Source organism: Mustela erminea, chromosome 19, assembly GCF_009829155.1.
Source record: "Mustela erminea isolate mMusErm1 chromosome 19, mMusErm1.Pri, whole genome shotgun sequence".
Classification (NCBI taxonomy): Eukaryota; Metazoa; Chordata; class Mammalia; order Carnivora; family Mustelidae; genus Mustela; species Mustela erminea.
The window spans coordinates 51,260,879-51,274,758 of NC_045632.1; the positions used below are offsets into that span (position 1 = coordinate 51,260,879).

At 47.0% G+C, this 13,880-nt stretch overlaps 1 protein-coding gene across 1 annotated transcript in view; it reads left to right on the plus strand.

Moving 5' to 3' along the window:
• Positions 1 to 13,880, plus strand: part of VAT1L (vesicle amine transport 1 like) — a 136,962-nt gene that overhangs the window by 111,710 nt on the left and 11,372 nt on the right. The gene's annotated exons all lie outside the window — the stretch shown is intronic.

Sequence of the window (13,880 nt, forward strand, 5' to 3'; positions counted from 1 at the left end):
GGGGGTGCGGGATTGGGGGAGGAAAATAATCAACATAATAAATAAGTTGCTTTTCACTCTACACTAGAAGGTAAGAGAAGCTAAGAAAAAAAACAGAAGGATAAAATGGAAATGTTAGAGTGGGGATGGGAGAGAAGGGATGAGCGGCTGGAAGGTATCCCAGGATCCTTTCGCTGCTCCTGGAATGAGGCTTCGGCCAACCTCGCCACCCGCACCCATCAGGACTACTCAGCTCTGGACTTCTACTCCCAGCAGCTTCTTCCCCTGCAAGCGCTTTGCTGCCGCCTAATGGTTCCCAGGGATTCCACCCACAGAGGACAGTAGGGTAACCCTGCCACTGCAGACCAGAATTTGTCACCGCCTCTCCAGACTACCTCTGGAGAAGTACCTGTCCACACCTCTCTGTGGGACCGAGCACTTAATCAGTTCTCGGAAACGTTGCAAGGACTGGAGATGGACCGGAACCACACTCAGTAGTGTGCCGGAACCAGCGTGCCCCAGCTCCCGAGAGCCCAGGGCTCTGCACTCTGCCCAGCTCTCTATCAGTGGCACTGTAAGGTAGCTTAACCTCGGCCGTGGTGGGAGTCGTTGCACCAAGAAATCAGCAAGTGCTACAAATCGGGGCTCTCTCCCACACCCACACCAGATACAAACAAATGTGTTGTTACCCATTTAGCATCACACTGATGGTTACACTGCTGTGCCAGATACAAGCACCCGGAAACTCCATCCCAAAGCCCCCCCTGCCCCTTCCCGCTATCAGGTAACCTGGGTGTGGTCTCTCCTTTGCTTCCTGGGTTAGGGAAGACCAGAGGGTTTGAGATTCTGGACCAAAAAGATACATAGAAGGGCTTGGAATGAAACAGCAGTGACATGAGGGGATAGAAGGGGTGAAAACTTCCTGCACTCAATTTATTGGCTTCTATCTTGTTTTTGGTGTTCTTCCCTAATAGCCATTCTACCCTCAGACACTGAGTTTCCAGGGCATATAAATTCAAACAGTTAGCAGAGCCAGTGCTAAAAGAACTCATTAAAGAGTGTGTGTTGGAAAGAAGGATTGTCAGTGTGCTTTACACACAATCTTCAGCAGTGGTTTCTCGCTCTTCTTTAAGATGCAATGTGGAAATGAGACCATCACACTTTAAGAAGTTATTCAATGCATCTCCAGTTGTTCCACGCCAAGCCTCCAAGGCGGGAGGAGGGGAATGGACGTCCCCAGAAGGCTAGGCCTACCGAGTAAATCTCTTTCCAAGTTCAAAATGGCGTGGCAAGCTTTAGCTGGAGGAATCCTCGGGAATGTTTTAACAATGGGAGCTTGGGGGTGTGGGAAGTTCTTGTTTGTAGCTGTTAACCAGTATTCATGGTGGAAACATTCCCACCGTTGTGGTTTTCAAGCACCCGTGTACCGTCTGACTTGCTGGGGGCAGGGACGGTGAGGACTAGGGCCCCAGAGGAAGCAGCAAGAATGTTCTCGCTCCTTCAGACGGTCCGTGAGACGTACCGGCTGGGGGTTCGGAAACACCTGCACCTGAAAATCGGATAGAACCTCCCTCCCACAGCACTATTTCCAAAGAAAAACCCAAGGCAGGAAAATGAAGCGACTGACAGAAGGTCAAGAGTCCTCTGAAGCACTGAAGCCAGGCCCCACTGGTGGTCCTGAGACCAGAGCCAGCCGCCTCTCCCTCTCTCCTGCTGCTGCCGCACATGAACAAGTGACGGCGGCTCACAAGTCACTAAGGATGCTGGCCGAGACTGTCGGCATCCACGGTGACTGCAGTGTTCCAAGAGCAGTGGAAGGAGCCGGAATTTCCAAGTCAGGCAGACCTGGATTTTAATCCAGACTTTGTCACCGATTAGCTGTGTGTCCTTAGGCAAGTCCCTTTCCCTCTCGCTGCTAATCTCCTCCTTGACGTTCTTTGATCTTTACCCACTGCCCGGTGATCCTGAGACTAAGAGATGATGTGGTCTTCATCCACAGATGAGTAAATTATTGGAGTGGGTAATGTCTGAGCTTTTAGTTAAGCCTCATTTACATGTTATAACCAATGCTCAACTCACTCAATAATTAAGTAAAAATTGCAGTGGTGCACTTGGGTCAGACAGGGAAGGAGAGCAGCGCCCCCCACAGATTAGAGTGGTAATGGCCGTGGGGAGAGGGACCTTTGGAGGGGAGATACTTTGAGGGAACAGCTTTCTCTCTCCCCCTCTCCAATTAGTGACCCTGGCAACCCAGGAGGGGATCAGGCTAAGGGAGGTCCCAGGGTCGTTTATATGCAGACACTACAGCGCCATGGGACCATGCACAGACCGGTCACTCACTAGCTGTGTGGTCTCTGGCAAGTCATTGAACCTGAAGGAGCCGTAATGTGTCTAGGACCACAGAACACAGGGCTCTTGGTAGCAATGGCAGCTACTAGGATACCATTAGGATTGCCAGCCCTCTCTGTCTCCCACGAATGCAGGACCAGGGAAAGGGGGCATAGTTTAAAGATGATACAGCCTCAGAGCCGACTCCACTACCTGATGCTTGGCCACAGACCGCCTTTCCCTACAGCTTGCAATTTCCATTGCCTACTTTTTCGATGGTGGTTCTCAGCTGGGAGGAATTTTGTTCTCCAGGGGATCGTCGGCAATGTCTGGAAGCATTTCCAGTTCTTACAAGTGGGGGACGGCTTCGGGCATCCAGCGAGTAGGGGCCGGGGATGGTGCTCAACGTCCCCCAATACACAGGACCGCTCCCCACCCCAAAGAAAGATCTAAGCGCCAAGGCTGCAGAACACACTCTAAGGAGTTAGTGAGCTCGGTCACTTGGAAGATGTATTTGTTCTGCTGGAATACCGGAAGAACCCCCGGAGCTCCCGTGCTGAGAAGAAGTGACATAGCCTCCGTGGTTGGGACTGCACTTCATCCCCTGCGGGCAGAGTTAGGGACCGTCCTGGGACCGCAGGGGCACATCCTTCATTTTCCCACAATGGCTCTCACTTCGCTTGCTCCTGGTGACTGCCTCCCGTGTGACATTCAAAGGCATGTCCCAGCAAGGCAGCCTCACGGAGCAGCACCTAGTTGCCGGAAGAGCAAAACCAATCTCTCAGAGCATGAACTGTTCTCACCTCTTCGGTCATAAAGTCTGGGGAAACACCCGCATACGGGGTGTGCAACGCTCTTTGGATGGCGATTCCAAGACACTTCTGTTTGGTCGGTTGACTATTTTGTTTGGGATGGATGGATGTACCGTGACCTCTTTACTATCTTGCTTACAGTTCCTCAGCATCTGTATGTCATTTACTCAGGCTTTCAACAAAGCTTGTAAAGCATCTGCTCTACACTGGGTCCAATGTTAAGGGTTAGAAATGAAATATTTGCCTGACATTCTTCGCCCGGTGACAGGGCCTCTGTGCTGTAGGAAGGAGAAAGAAGTGAGCTCTGGGGTCACATACACACACAGCTGGTTTTGAATCGTAGTTCTGCTGCCTGCTAGCTGTGTCGTGTTGGAAAAGTTACTCAGTGTCTCTCGGCTTCAGTGTTCTCATCCTTAGAAACTACGGTGATGCCCCAAGCGTCTCAGACTTTTTATAGAAACACTAAATGACATAACGGTGATGACAGAGTAGATTTTAAATACCCTGGCTCCCTTCTCTAAATCTTAGCTCTTCCCCGTTTTCAGCTGTGTGACCTTGAGCATATAAAGTTCTATGATTCTCTAGTCCCTCCTCCGAAAGTAGAAATAATGCACCTGCTATGTATAGAATTGATGTGAAGATTAAGGGAGATGATGCCTGTAAACACGTAAGCTGCTTACTGCCGGCATGTTGTAAGGACTCGGAAAACCTAACTGTTATCATCACTACTATTACTATCATATTGCCTAACACCATCGGGGCTCCAATCGCTATTTTTGTCCACATTATTATTCTGGATCTAATTTCAGTTACTTAAACAGCTGTGGGTGGCTGAGAGGCAGGTAGGCCTGCCTCTCTTTGTGCCAAGACTCTGCAGACTGATGAGCAGTGGTAAAGAGAAACAACCCGGGCAGATGGGACCTTCATGGGGGGGGGTTTTGCATAATGCCACCTGCACACACGCAGAGATAAATTAAACGCTCTCCCAGGCCTTCTTCAACCGTGGGATATTTTCTTTAAAACCTGCATGGAATCCCAAGTAATCAAAAACGATGAGGCTAGTTACAGATTCCGCGTTGTACACAGGACTGTCTGCTGTGTGTTCACACAGACTGTCTGGGTTGAGTCAACGTCTATTCAAAGTGCTCAGTGATAGAACCATCCAGAAGCTAAGGGACATAGCCCTTCATATCCATGGGGCAAAACTGTTGTATCATCTGGTCTTGTAGCTCCCACAGTGCCAAGAATTGCTTTAACAATAAAAGAGCCTGAAAATTAGAATAATAAGTGGCCTGTGGTACCTGAACTTGCTAAGATTATCAGCTCATTCACTTGAAAACATGGCTGATTCCAGATTACAGAACTTTCAAAAATGATTTTCTTTTTAAAAATGATTTTCTTGGGGCGCCTGGGTGGCTCAGTGGGGTTAAGCCTCTGCCTTCAGTTCGGGTCATGATCTCAGGGTCCTGGGATCGAGCCCCGCATCGGGCTCTCTGCTCAGCAGGGAGCCTGCTTCCCTCTCTCTCTCTCTGCCTGCCTCTCTGCCTACTTGTGATCTCTCTCTCTCTGTCAAATAAAAAAATAAAATCTTTAAAAAAATAAAAAATAAATGATTTTCTTCCAGTAGGAAAAATAACATATACTCACCAGAGACATTTAAAGGTATGTCCTATTAAAGAAAGAGGAAAAAACAAACAGACAAACATGTACATTCCCATCACCCAACAACAACCCTTGTGCATACAGTCGACCCTTGAACAACATAGGTTTGAACTGTGTGGGTCCACTTACACATGGATTGTTTGCAATACGGGACTAAAAATGCATTTTTCTCTTCCTTATGATTTTCTTTCTTTTTTTTTTAAGATTTTTATTTATTTATTTGAGAGAGATCACAAGTAGGCAGAGAGGCAGGTAGAGAGAGAGGAGAAAGCAGGCTCCCTGCTCTCTCAGGCAGAGAGCCCGATGCGGGACTCGATCCCAGGACTCTGAGATCATGACCTGAGCCAAAGGCAGAGGCTCTGAGCCACCCAGGCGCCCCCCTTATGATTTTCTTAATGACATTTCTTCAGCTCACTCCTTTGTAAGAACACAGTATATGAAACATATAACGTACAGAATATGTGGTAACTGACTGTTTATGTTACTGGTTAGGCTTTCAGTCATCAGTAGGTTATTAGCAGTAAAGTTCTGGGGGAGTCTGGAGTCAGACATGGATTTTCAACTGTCTTTGGGGTTTGGGGGCTGGGGTTGGTGTTCTAACTATGGTGTTTTTTCAAGGGTCAGTTGGACTTTGTTGCTTTTTTTCTTCCAGTATTTTTATATTGGGGGGTTGGTTTTGCTTTTCTTTGATTCAAGGGTTTGACACTTTTTAGAAAATTACAATCATGCCGCCAAACAAACCTGGCAGACTGCTTTCTCCCCCCTCTCAGAGACTCTCACTAAGCACGTCAGATTACCATGGCCACATAATATGCCAACAAATCAATATGTCAGAGTTTACTCAACTGTTTCCCCGTTCCTGGACATCTAGATTTTAACCTTTTTGGTATAGCTGGAACAAACATTTTGAGTATAATTTTTTTCCTATTATTATTCCATTTGTAGGATTATTTCCTTGGGCTATATTCCCAAAAGTGGAATTACTAAATTGGAGAAATTTAAAGGCTTTGCAAGGTAATTTTTGAAGACTTTTTAAAGACTCTACAAACATTTGGGGGCACCTGGGTGGCTCAGTGGGTTAAAGTCTCTGCCTTCGGCTCGGTCATGATCCCAGGGTCCTGGGATCGAGCCTCACATGGGCTTTCTGCTCAGCAGGGAGCCTGCTTCCTCCTCTCTCTCTCTCTGTGAACTCTGTCTATGATCTCTACTTGTGATCTCTGTCTATCAAATAAATAAATAAAATCTTAAAAAAAAAAAACTCTACAAACATTTCCTACACTACTTGACCTCAGTTTCTTATTAGTGTGGGTGAATTGCCATCTGCCTCTGAAACTTCTACCAAACCCTTTGTCTGTTGTGGGGACTTTCCCACATCTACTGTTCCCCCAGAGAACCCAGAAGATCCAACTCTTCTTGCCCAAAAGCCATCCCTCAGAGAACAGTCCAGTCTGACTGCCTAATCAGTGAACCCCACTTCAGAGCAAGAGGGACTCAGCCACTCCATCCCCTACTGGCCAAAAAGTTGGCTGAGGTAGGGGGTCCCTGAGTAGGAATGGGAGGTTGCTGGACCACACCTCCCTCATCTTCCTACCTCCCACTCCACATTGACTCTGTTTGCTGTCTCGTTGCCATGGCAACCTCATCTTGAGGCTAATAGCTATTCCCTAGTGCTTAGGAGGAAAAAAACTCAGCTGGCAGACAAGCAAGAAAGATGCAAGAAAGAAGATGCTAGCTCCCCACCCCACCCCCACGTGCCCCTCCGAGCCTTGGCAAATGGGCACAGGTAATTAGAAATTAGACTTTAGCGTCACACAGACTCTGACATGAGGAAGGTTCCAGGGCTAGCAAGGTCATCTGTTTGCAAAGCTAATTAAAATGGATGAAGATAAATCAAATTACCTCAGATCTCATCTCTGCTTGATGGAGAATCTTTCAAAGCATAGGTCATTTTAGAGGACCTTTCTATCCTTTGGGGAATTATATGGCTTCTACAAACAGCCTGAAACGGTCTTCAAGGCGAAGTGGGATTTAACAGCATATCCCACTGCATCTTGTCTGTTCTACCTCACCAGCATCCCTAATTTCCAGATCTCACTGGTTTCCCGTCCGTCCCTGTCCAGGGCCCACTGGCCAGGGTGCACCTCCGGCTGTGTCCACGTGAAGGCCCCTCCCACACCCTGTCCCCCCAGAAGAGCCCAACCATCAAAACGCAGCACACAGCGTCCCCCCTCACTAAGGCTCAGTTCCCTGAATGAGCCGTAAATCCTCCTCCACGACTCTGTTCTTGCCTCAAGTACAAGCATTTCCTCTTCCCGGAAGATGCCTTCCTATCCTCAGAAACCCAGCGCAAATGCCCTTTTTCTCTAAATGGAGTCATTTCCTCTCCTGGCTCGACCGCCTCTTCATTCATCTCTCCAACATAGCTCTTCCCACGCTTTACTGGAATTGAGCGTTCCGGTGGCCTCCCCGCTCGGCAGCCCTGGGCTTGTCTACGGCAGGGGCCGCGTGCGTTAGTCCCCCTGAAAGCAGCTGGCACGGGGTCGATACTGGAAGTTATTACCTTCTCAGAGCTGGGCTATTTGGTTGAAAGGGTACATTCTTTTATCTGGGGAGATGAAAATAACACCTCCAGCTTCTCTAGCACCAAGTTTCAAAAAGCCCTCAATTATAACATCATCATCATCATCATCATCAAACAGAATGATATATAATGATACACTGATGATATATTGGGTATATATATGATATATGGGTTCCCAATGATAGGGTAACGGTTGGGCATTTGGGTACTACAGCTGTTGTCATGGTTGTTGTGTGGGGAGCAAAGCTCAACGTTCATGTTTTATAAGCTTTTTGGCAAATTCCAAACATATTCAAAAGTAGTGAGAGAATAATGACCGCCCTCCCCAACCCACATACCTGTCAACCCGGCTCCCACAATGATTAATGTTTGGTCACTTTTGTTTTCTTTCTTGCCCCCCCCCCCACACCCCCGCTATTTGTCGGGAGTGTCTGCAGCAGCCCCAGACATAAGAGTTTCATCTGTCTGGATTTCATCAACAGTCCAGGTTAAAAATCCTAGCTCTGCCAGCCACTGTGTCTGTGACTTTAGGCAGGTTAATTAACCTCCCCGATCCTCACTTTCTGTGTATGCAAAATAAGAATAATTATGGTACACCCATCATAGGAGCAAATGGAATATTCCATGAAAAACACTTGATGCTTAGCCTTTGCCTAGGTCCTGTGTGAAGGGGTCAGTCTTGGCCATCAAAAATCACTATTAGCATCACTGTCATCACATACCAGTTTACGGCGCAGTCCCAGCATCTGGGGCACGAAAGACAAATGACAGTGCCCATCAGTAACCGTGCCTCTGGCAGCAGAACGAGGGCAGACCAGGTGGAAAACCTGGCGCCTGGGACCAAATAGGAGGCTGGGAAAATCATCCTCCCGGATGGGGTGATTGAGATGGGGAGACCACACACACCGGGAGGTGGGAGCGAAGACCTCATGCTGCCGGGCTGCACAGGGCAGGGTCTAAGTCTAGATTCTGGTGGCCTGGAGAGAGTCAGGGGCGGGGAGGTCATAAGTCTCCTCTTGGGCAGCACGGGTGGGACAGCCTCTGATGCTGACGGGGCGTCCTGTGATGCGGCATCCTCACGGAGACACTGATTGTGCTAACACGTGGCTCTCCTGTGTGGCTCCTGGCTCGTTTACTTTGGAGTCACTTGTGCATCTCCAGGAAATAAATACCCCATGAAATACCCCTGCTCTGTAACCTCCATTCACTACTGGGATGATCAAAGGGGAGCTGCTGCTTTCCTCGCCATCACTTTTATTTTTTTAAGTTGCATTATTTTATTTTTTATTACGTATAATTAACATACAGTGTTATGTATGTTTCGAGTGCCCAATGTAATGATTCCGCGGTTCTATGCACTTCTCGGTGCTCATCGAGATAAGGGCACTCTTCATTCCCACCACCCATTTTCCCCACTCTGCCACCGTCCAACCCTCTGGTAACCACAGGCTTCTCCTCTGCAGTTCAGAGTCTGGGTTTTTGGTTGTCCTTTTTGTTTTGTTTTGTTTCATATGGTATTTGTCTTTCTCCGACTGACTGATTTAACTGAGCATTATACCCTGTGGGTTCCTCACAAAAATTAAAAATAGAACTGCCTTGGGGCGCCTGGGTGGCTCAGTTGGTTAAGTGACTGCCCTCAGCTCAGGTCATGATCCCAGAGTCCTGGGATCGAGTCCCACATCAGGCTCCGTGCTCCTTGGAGAGTCTGCTTCTCCCTCTGACTTTCTCCCTTTCATGCTCTCTCTCACCGTCTCTCTCTCAAATAAATAAATAAAATCTTCAAAAAAAAAAAAAAAGAACTGCATTATGATCCAGTAATTCCACTACAGGGTATTTACTCACAGAAAATGAAAAGGCTAATTCAAAAAGATGGATGCACCCCCTGTGTTTGTTGTAGCATTATTTGCGATAGCCAAGATATGGAAGCAAATCCGTGTCCATCCACAGATGAATAAAGAGGATGTGAGAAATACATATATACGTATGTATATAATATTTATATATATTTATATATTATTACTCAGTCATAAAAAAATGAGGTCTTGACAAATTTGCAACAACACAGGTGGACCTAGACGGTATACTCACTATTACTTTTAAAACTTATTCTACAATGAACACATGCTCATTGTGGACATTTTTATAAAACAGAAAAAAAATAAAATCTCACTTCTACGTGGATTCGAAACTAGCCACACTTAGAGAAGCAGAGAATCGGAGAGCGGTTGCCAGAGGCCAGGGGAGGGAGGACTGGCGAGGCAGGAGCCAGAGGGTACCAAGTTCAGTTTCACCAGATGGGTAAGATCTGGAGATCTACTGTACGGCACAGGGCCTGCGGCTAACACACTATATGTACTACACACCTAACATCTGCCAAGGGGGTAGATCTTATGTTGAGTGCTCTTATCATAAAACATAACTACAACGTAATTATTATAATGACGAGAACAAGTGGAAGCTTTGGGAGGTGAAGGGTAGGGGTATGTTTACGGCTTTGACGGTGGTGATGGTTTCACAGGTGCACACTTATCCCGAACTCATCAAGTTGTAATCATCGATTATGTATACACAGCTTTTACATGTCAATTATACTTCAATAGGGTGATTTAAATAATTAAGTAAACATTTGAAACAGAGATAATGAAGAAAATGAAAACTAGCCATATCCTTACCACCCAGATGTAGCCAGAGCTGTTGGGTTCATACAACCTATTGTTATCTTTAGTATGTGTTTTACACAGATGTGGTCACACTGAATATACAATTACTTACTCTCCTTATCATGTCAATAAGATACAGAGATATCCTGTAGTTCCCCTATCCTACTCCTGATGAACATTTTTCTCCAGTTTCTTGCCTTTAAATATCAAATAAGGACTATTAGCTACTGAAGTAGTGCCTGATTTACTCATGCAGCTTTATTCTGCTTCTTTCATTTTGCTTCTTTTGAAAAGCTGTTGCTATCAGTAAACATAAGGAAAAAAATCAATTATTTCTCCTGCCTTTCCTATTTGAATTGTTTATCACTGGTAATTCAATAATGGATGAAGGGACGTGTCTCCTTATAAATTATGGCAGCTAATAATCAATTAGTCCTTGATTTTGGACTTGTAACCTCCAGAGCTGTCTGAGAAATTGTTGTTGTTTCAAGCCACCTAGCTTGGTGTACTTTGTTTCTGCAGCCCTACACAACTATTACCCAGACATTACCGTGTGTTCATTACTTTTTTTTAATGAAAAGAATGAATAGTTTAGCTGAAGACTCGGTGTGATTTTTTTTTTCAAGGCGTTATTACCAGATTCCTATCTATAAGCAAGCCATTATTTACTTGGTTGTAGTTATAGAGAAATGCAATTTTATTTCCGGACATTTGTTTTCACTGTGCAGAGCACTGATTTGCATATCTTAGTTCAAGGACATACATCTCTACTAGCCATTGGGTCACGCTAGAGCCTATGCTCCTTCAAAAAGAAACAAGCCTTCCCCCTGCATTTCCAGCCTGCAACTCTGCTTCTGATTTTTCTGCTCATGTCCCAGTAAGATCTGGCTCATTGTGACCGTAGGTTGTGGGCTGTTAATAACCCACTGATTCTAACTGATGCACACGTATCCTATGACCCCACCACCACACAGATCATTCCCTCCACCACAAGCACAAGAAACTCGGCTGCTGGGTCCTTTGAGGGGCCACACAGAGCCAGTGAATGGGTTTAATTCACTGTAAAAGAATATCCTGAAGGTTTCTTGAGGCACTGAGCAGAAGTCAGGTTGTTTAATGTCCCCACAAGGGTGCAGAACCAAAGCTGACAATTGATTCTTTCCCCATTGCCCTGGAATGGGAGGGGCTGTAGCTGTGGCTCTCTGCCGCTCTAACACCCAATGATATATAAGCCGTGTGTTAGTTAACTAGGCTCTTCCCAGATACGAGAAAGGGGAACACGGGCTCACTCTCTGCCAGGGATCTTAGCTGAGCAAGGAGCTTATTGCCTTTCCTGTTCCTTGCCCTGAGTCAGCCAAGCACAGGGCCGGATTTAGAGTGGGCAGTCAGCATTTGTTCAGTAAAGAACCAGCTGAGCTCAAGGGTCTCAAACTTGAGAGGTCCTGAATCACCTAGAGGGGAGTATCTCCACGGTCTCCACAAACAGGTCTAGGCTGAGTCCAATACAGCACTTTCAAAGCCACGCTTTGGGATTCCGATGGAGGCAGCCTTCAGTCCACACTCCAAGAACCTACTACTGCCAACGAGCTGTTTGAGGTCAGAAGCCGCCTTGTGTTCCTCTGTCACTGAGCACCTGCTATGGACCACACACTCTTCCTAGGCCTAGTCCGAGGACCAGAGCAGAACTTAGTTTCCTGTGGGCAAGTGCCTTTGCGTGCTGTGGTATAGCAGCTGCCTGCCCTTGAGGGCACAGAGCTCAGGTGGGAGGGGTGCAGAGGGGATCCTGGGCAACACGCTCCCGTAATACGACAAGAGGGTCTCAACGAGAGGCGATTTTGCCCTCCCAGGGGACATGTGATAATATCTAGAAACATTTTTACTTATCAGACTGGGGAGTGCTACTGGCATTGAGTATTAGCCAGCAATGCTGCTGAATACCTTGCAATACACAGGACAGCCCCCTCACAACCGGGAATTCTCTGGCACAGAATGTCAGCAGTTCCTCAGTGACAAACTCTTCAAGAGGGACGGTAATGAGGGTCATGCCAGGGAACCAGTAAGGTGCATCCCCAAGTAGAGAGGAAGTAACGTGTTACTGCTCCTACATGCAGGGACCCGGGGCCCAGAATGTTCCCTCCTGTCTCGCACTTCATCCCAGGCTTGCATACCTGGCAACCGTGCACTGGGTGCTGGAGTTACAAAGGGCTCAGTTGGAGGCCTGGCTCCTCCACGTCCCACGGGTCCACCTTGGGCAAGCCACTTTCCCACACTAAAGCTCGATTTCAGGGGTCCTCCATGAGAAACACGGACTCCAGAAGAAAATGGGGAGTATTTTTAGGTACCCCTGACTGACTGCCTGACAAAGTCCCACTTACCGCACAGGGTTGATGCAGTGAAATGAGATCATGCCTGTAAGATGCTTTGCTCGGTGACGGCACCTGCTCAGTGCTCGTCCTGCGTCAGCTGCTGTGATGACAGTGAACAACGCCCCCTACCCCCCAGGGAGGGACTGCCTCTGCCTTGTCCTTGACGTTTACCTGGTTTTAGATCCAGTTCTTTCCTGGCGACTCTTGCCTTCCAACACAAGGTATGGACCGACAGGTGTGACTCTCATACCACTACGGTGCTAGGTCCAGAGCCTCTAGCCCTCCCCTATCCTTTCTCTTGAAGCGGAGAGATCCTCAGCAAATCCCCCTTCAGTCAAAGTGGTGGAGAAACAGCTTTCTACGTGAGCACTTGTTTGCAGGGGCCTCTTATACAAGCACAACACCTCTCTTACTAACGTTACTTACACTGGCCATTAACCATTGCCAGACAACTTGTCCCACGCATATCTGCTCTGGTGGCCGCCTCGAATTTGGCACCCTTGGCATCCCAGCCCTTGTCTCAACTACAGCTATGTCTAAATGATGGGATCAACACTTTTCAATTCCCTTGGGTGCTAAAAATGCCCCCAAACACCTGCACGCAAACCCTTGCGTGCTTCTAAAAGCTACTTAATGTTTCCCTTTTTAAAGAAAATAACAGCCATCCTTGAGGACCAGAACTAGGGTGGGGCCATACGGGTGACAAGGGTTAAAATGTAAGAGGGCCTTCCTGTCAGGTGCTGGCCCAGCACCTGCATGACCCTGCGAGTGAGTGCCTCCTTCAATGACCCTGTGAGTGAGTGCCTCCTTCAATGACCCTGCGAGTGAGTGCCTCCTTCAGTTCTGTACCTTTGTCACCTCCTTTTCTCCAGCCTAGCCCACACCCTGCTTTGTTGCAAAGACCCCATGCGCAACTGGTCCAAAAGAGCAGCTGACTGAATCATTTTTCTGTCTTCCCACGTAGGTCAACTCACGGTCCCTGACATTTTACTTTTTTGGTCACTCTTCCATCTAGGTCAAAATCTGGGGGCTCGCTCACTTTATAGACTCCTGGAGCTACTGGACAAAACACAGAAATTCCAGATTTCAAGTCCACTTGCAATGAATGTGTTACTTTTCAACACCCACTGTGTATTTTAAGTCATCCCAAAGATGGCTGTTGTTAATGGGAGTAATCTTCCCCAGATGACATTGGTAGATGTGCTTCTTAATTATAGTATTACTCATTTCTTCCTTTTCAAACCTTTTAATTTATCACCTAATAGGCACAGTGATCCATGGAATAACCCATCTTAATTTTTTTCCCTATTTTAGGTGGCTGGGCTTATTATTATTCATGGCACAAGCCAAATGCTTTGATTATTAAGTGGTGTCATTTGTAGCCTAATGACTTTGTGCCTTTCACACCATTCAAAAGGAAATTGAAGACCATGAAACATTAAATGAGATCCCAACAAAGATTGAGCATTGTTAACTTTCATTACTCGAGTGT